Source organism: Penaeus vannamei, chromosome 20 (assembly GCF_042767895.1).
Source record: "Penaeus vannamei isolate JL-2024 chromosome 20, ASM4276789v1, whole genome shotgun sequence".
NCBI classification, from domain to species: domain Eukaryota; kingdom Metazoa; phylum Arthropoda; class Malacostraca; order Decapoda; family Penaeidae; genus Penaeus; species Penaeus vannamei.
Window position 1 is genome coordinate 17614079 of NC_091568.1, and position 6000 is coordinate 17620078.

Consider the following 6000-nt stretch of genomic DNA (forward strand, 5'->3'; position numbering starts at 1 on the left):
CCTCTCGTCTCCCACTCCCTCCCCTCCCCATCCCACCCTCTCGTCTCCCACTCCCTCCCCTCCCCTCCCACCCTCTCGTCTCCCACTCCTCCCCTCCCCCTCCCACCCTCTCTTCTCCCACTCCCTCCCCTCCCCCTCCCCACCCTCTCGTCTCCCACTCCCTCCCCTCCCCCTCCCACCCTCTCGTCTCCCACTCCCTCCCCTCCCCTCCTACCCTTTATCTCCCACTCCCTCCCTTCCCCCTCCCACCCTCTCGTCTCCCACTCCCTCCCTCCCCCTCCCACCCTCTCGTCTCCCACTCCCTCCCCTCCCCCTCCCACCCTCTCGTCTCCCACTCCCTCCCCTCCCCCTCCTACCCTTTTATCTCCCACTCCCTCCTTCCCCCTCCCACCCTCTCGTCTCCCACTCCCTCCCCTCCCCCTCCTACCCTCTCGTCTCCCACTCCCTCCCCTCCTCCCACCCTCTCGTCTCCCACTCCCTCCCTCCCCCTCCCACCCTCTCGTCTCCCACTCCCTCCCCTCCCCCTCCTACCCTTTTATCTCCCACTCCCTCCCCTCCCCCTCCCACCCTCTCGTCTCCCACTCCCTCCCCTCCCCTCCTATCCTTTTATCTCCACTCCCTCCCCTCCCCCTCCCACCCCCTCGTCTCCCACTCCCTCCCCTCCCCCTCCTACCCTTTCATCTCCCACTCCCTCCCCTCCCCTCCCACCCTCTCGTCTCCCACTCCCTCCCCTCCCCCTCCCACCCTCTCGTCTCCCACTCCCTCCCCTCCCCCTCCCACCCTCTCGTCTCCCACTCCCCTCCTTCCCTTTTATCTCCCACTCCCTCCCCTCCCCCTCCCACCCTCTCGTCTCCCACTCCCTCCCCTCCCCTCCTACCCTTTTATCTCCCACTCCCTCCCTTCCCCCTCCTACCCTCTCGTCTCCCACTCCCTCCCTCCCCCTCCTACCCTTTTATCTCCCACTCCCTCCCTTCCCCCTCCCACCCTCTCGTCTCCCACTCCCTCCCCTCCCCCTCCCACCCTCTCGTCTCCACTCCCTCCCCTCCCCCTCCCACCCTCTCGTCTCCCACTCCCTCCCCTCCCCCTCCCACCCTCTCTCCCACTCCCTCCCATCTTTCCCTTCCCTCTCCCGCTCCCTCCCCCTTCACCTAGAAAAGAAAATGGTCCTCCATCTAATCCATCCTTATCTCTTCATCTACAGCATTAATAGATAATAATAGATAAAGATGAGACGCAGGTGTCCGCAAGGAGCCTGAACACTTGAGAACAACAGATAACTGAACAATTGGGTTTGGCTGAACAGAGAGATGCGGTTTCATAGGGGTCGTTAACTTGTAAACGCGTGAAGTGTGCTGTGATAAGATAGACAGATGGAAAAGAAAGAGAAAAGAGAGGGGGGGGAGAAAGAGGAATAGAGAGAGAGAGAGAGAGAGAGAGAGAGAGAGAGAGAGAGAGAGAGAGAGAGAGAGAGAGAGAGAGAGAGAGAGAGAGAGAGATAGAAAGATAAATAGATAGATAGATAGATAGATAGATAGAGAGAGAGAGAGAGAGAGAGAGAGAGAAGATAAATAGATAGACAGAGAGAGAGAGGGGGGGGGAGAGAAGAGAGAGAGAGAGAGAGAGAGAGAGAGAGAGAGAGAGAGAGAGAGAGAGAGAGAGAGAGAGGAAGGAAGGAAGAAGATAAGAACAAGCTAAACGTCATTCAAATTCATTAGCAAAAAAAAGTAAGACAGTCAAAAGAATATAGTTAGACAAGAAAACAGAAAGAAAGTGAAGAAGGGAAACAGCGATAAAGATAGACAGATATACGGACGGGTATATAGGCACATTGATAAATGGATATAATTCCACCATCATATCAACTTATGACAAAAGCAAAGTAAAAAAAAACTACTTCTCTGAAACACATGAAGAGGACAATGAAGGAAAATGGTTTTCTCATTTTAAAAAAAGTCAAGGAGAGGAGAGACTGAGCAAGAAGGAGAGAGACAGGAAAAGAAAGGAGAGAGAGAGAGATAAAAAGAGCAAGAAGCAGAGAGAGGGAGAGGAAGAGAGAGCGAGAGGGAGAGGAAGAGAGAGAGCGAGAGACAGAGAGAGAGCGAGAGAGAGAGAGAGAGAGAGAGATGGAAAAAGAGATAAAAAGAGCAAGAAGGGGAGACAGCGAGAGAGAGAAAAGAATAGAGAGAGAGAGATGTACAGAATCTCAATGCCTTCCTCTCTTCAATAAATCCGCAGGAGGAATGTTATATAAAATATATATATATATATATATATATATATATATATATATATATATATATATATATATATATATATATATATGAAGATGAATAGATAAAGCCTTCAGAGAAGAAAATTGTCAAATAACACAACAAAAGAAGATAAAGTGAATAAAAGAAAAAAGAAAAAAGTCCAGTGTACTGCAATTAATGTTCAAGTGTGAGCTTCCTTCGCTGTTCACTTCAAATTGGATAAAGTGAATAATACTAAAACGTGTTATTCACTCACCGTCATCGACCTCAGGGAGAAAAAAAAAACTAATAATGATAAAATAAATCAAGGAAATGAAAATATAAATAAATAAAATAAATAGATCTAAGAAAGAAGGAAAGAAAGTCCCCCCAAGTCACATTTCACAAACACAAACGAAGGAAAATGAGGCTTTAAACATACAGGATTCGAACGAGTATCCTCATCAAGTATCATGAACACGTATCCACAAGTATCCCGACCACGTATTCTCAAAAAGCATCCTTATCAAGTATCCACATCAAATGTCCTTCTCAAGTATTCACAAGTATCCCCACAAAGTATCCACACCACGCATCCTCAACAAATATTCCCAAGTATCCACACCACGTATCCTCAACACTACGTATCAATAAGTATCCCCACCATGTATCCTCACCAAGTATCCACACCACGCATCCTCAAGAAATATTCCCATGTATCCACACCACGTATCCTCACCAAGTATCCAAACCACGCATCCTCAACAAATACTCCCAAGTATCCACACCACGTATCCTCACCAAGTATCCACACCACGCATCCTCACCAAGTATCCTTAGCAAATATTCCCATGTATCCACACCACGCATCCTCAACAAATATTCCCATGTATCCACACCCTGCACCCTCACCAAGTATCCACACCACGCATCCTCAGGAAATATTCCCATGTATCCACACCCCGCACCCTCACTATGTATCCACACCCCGCACCCTCACCAAGTATCCACAACACGCATCCTCAACAAATTTTCCCAAGTATCCACACCACGTATCAATAAGTATCCCCACCATGTATCCTCTCCAAGTATCCACACCACGCATCCTCAACAAATATCCACAAGCAGCATCCTCAAAAAAGTAACTTCAACAAGTATCCTTACTAAATATTCACAAATATCATCAGCAAGTATCCACAAGAAGTATCCTCAACAAGTACTCGTATCTTTAACAAGTATCCACACCAAGTATCCATAAGAAGTATCCCCGACAAGTATCCTCAGTAATTATCCACAAGAAGTATCCTCAGCAAGTATCAACAAATATCCACACCATGTATCCTCAACAGGTACACAAGAAGTATCCTCAGCAAGTATCCACAAGAAGTATCTTCAGCAAGTATCATCAACAAATGTCCACATTACGTATCCAGAAGAAGTATCCTCAGCATCTTGAACAGTATCCACACCACGTATCCTCAGCAGGTATCCACAAGAAGTATCCTCAGCAAGTATCATCAACAAATATCCACGCCGCGTATCAACGGGTATCCGCAAGAAGTATCCTCAGCAAGTATCTTCAACAGTATCCACACCACGTATCCTCAACAGGTACCCACAAGAAGTATCCTCAACAAGTATCTTCAACAGTATCCACACCACGTATCCTCAACAGGTACCCACAAGAAGTATCCTCAACAAGTATCTTCAACAGTATCCACACCACGTATCCTCAACAAGTACCTACAAGAAGTATCCTCAACAAGTATCCACAAGAAGTATCCTCAGCAAGTATCCACAAGAAGTATCCTCATCAATTATCTACAAGTATCCACGCCAAGTATCCTCAACAAGTATCCACCACAACTATCCTCACCTGCACCTGTGACGGTCGGATGCCTCGGGGAGAATGGCCAGTCTTCCCCCACACCAAACACCACCTCTTAACTGATAATAGTTATCTCTATTTGCTCTCCCATTTACCCGCAGTGAATTTGGTGAGGGGCGCGGAGGAGGCACTGATATTCTGTTTTCATGTGTGATTTGTATCTATTTTTTTTTTCGATGTGTTGATCGATTCATTTACGTGACTCAATCTCTCGCTTTTTCTCAATCTCTCTCTCTCTCTCTCAATATCCCTCGCTCTTTCTCAGTCTCTCTCAATCTCCCTCGCTCTCTCTCAATCTCTCTCTCTCTCTCAATCTCTCTCTCTCTCTCTCTTTCACTCACACTCTCTCTACCCGCCTCTCTCTCTCTCTCTCTCTCTCTCTCTCTCTCTCTCTCTCTCTCTCAATCTCTCTCTCTTTCTCTCTCAATCTCTATCTCTCTCTCTCTTTCCATGTGATCTTTTACTCTCACTCTCTCTGCCCCTGTCTCTCTCTGTTAGTTATTAGCTTCTACTAAAAGACGAGAAAATGAATCTAATTTCATTTACCTTTCCTTTTGCATTATGGAAATGATAATAAAGAAATATCGGCCACTTTAAAAAGTCGATGAAATAAAACATGAATACATGCCTAAATTAATCGACATTTCAGTGGGAGAAAGAAACATTCTAATCTCTTGATAATGAACAAGAAATATGCGTTTTATCCACGTTGTCATTTGCTGCAGTTCCAGTCGTGTTGATATTTTGCACATGAATTTAAACTGAATTTGTCAACTCATCTGTAGTCATTATCTTAAGGTATAATATTGTTGTTTCCTGACCCAACCCTGTCAATCTCTGTGAGTCTGGATCATTTTCTCTCTATCTATCTCTTTGCCCTTTCTCTCCCTATCCCTTTTTTTCTTAATATCTTCTTTTCTCCCCCTTCCCCTTTCTCTTTTTATCATATGTATGTGCATTGGTATGGATATCTGTCGATCTTTCTCTCAAACATGGAAATTGGGAAATGTCGATCTCCAAAACGTCACCAAAAATCATTTGGCAAGTAAGTTCAATTGCTGGAAAGGCTTGTCTTTGCCTTGCCCTCGTGAGAAACAAGACGACAACTGATCCTGCAGACTCAAACACTATGTTCTGAATTGATATTTTAAAGCCTACTTATGAGTGAGTGAGCTTCCTTTTCAGCAACCTCAATAAATCCCGAGAGATTACCTCTCTGCTCAAAGACATAGTTTTTATCTGTAAATCAGGAATGTATTGCTCCAAATTTCCCATCAGGTTTCTCTGCAGGACAATAGAGATATTACTGGAGTGACCGCAGTGGAAACTAGGACCCCGTCATGGAAACCTCCAAGGGATCGCAATAGCCGCCTTTTTGAACGTTGCCAACACTTATGCATCTGTGCTTGCATCGCCGAATCTGAATTAACATTTCTAGGTGTTCTGGCCCGAAGAAAATTCGGGAAAGTAACCAGTTTCCTGGATCACCTTCCAGAATAATGGCTATTTGAAAACATAATACCACTCAGTGGGGACCTGTGCTCTCACACTCTTGATATCCACCTCACTGGGGCGTGCACAATCATCTTTTCAGATGATCTTGAGATTACCTTTACTGGAAGAAACAATGAGGGGAGCCTAACTTGGTCTGTTCCTCGTGTCTGAGGAATGCCATAGTATAGGGCTTCCAGCCTTTGCAGCCAAATCGAAAGGCCACGATTCCATGACTCAATGCCCATGGTGTCAGGCTGCGTGTCCAGGGCTTGGACCTAGAGAGGGTTCATGTCTTCCACTACCTTGGGATGTTCGTTGACCAGAGCCTCACTTTTCAAAAGGAGGCACAGTGCCAGGTTGAGTAAACGATGACAAGGCTCTGTATCA

At 46.1% G+C, this 6000-nt stretch overlaps 1 protein-coding gene across 4 annotated transcripts in view; it reads right to left on the reverse strand.

The window, feature by feature from the left end:
• The window catches only part of LOC113800924 (organic cation transporter protein), a 32500-nt gene extending 28321 nt beyond the window's left edge, over nt 1-4179 (reverse strand). The window contains exon 1 of one of the 4 annotated variants that reach the window (XM_027351740.2): nt 4108-4179. The gene's annotated coding sequence lies outside the window, so the exon portion shown is untranslated. The remainder of the gene's footprint in view (nt 1-4107) is intronic. The other 3 variants (XM_070135133.1, XM_070135134.1, XM_070135135.1) reach the window with 3 other exon arrangements.
• Between the last annotated feature and the right edge of the window lie 1821 nt (nt 4180-6000).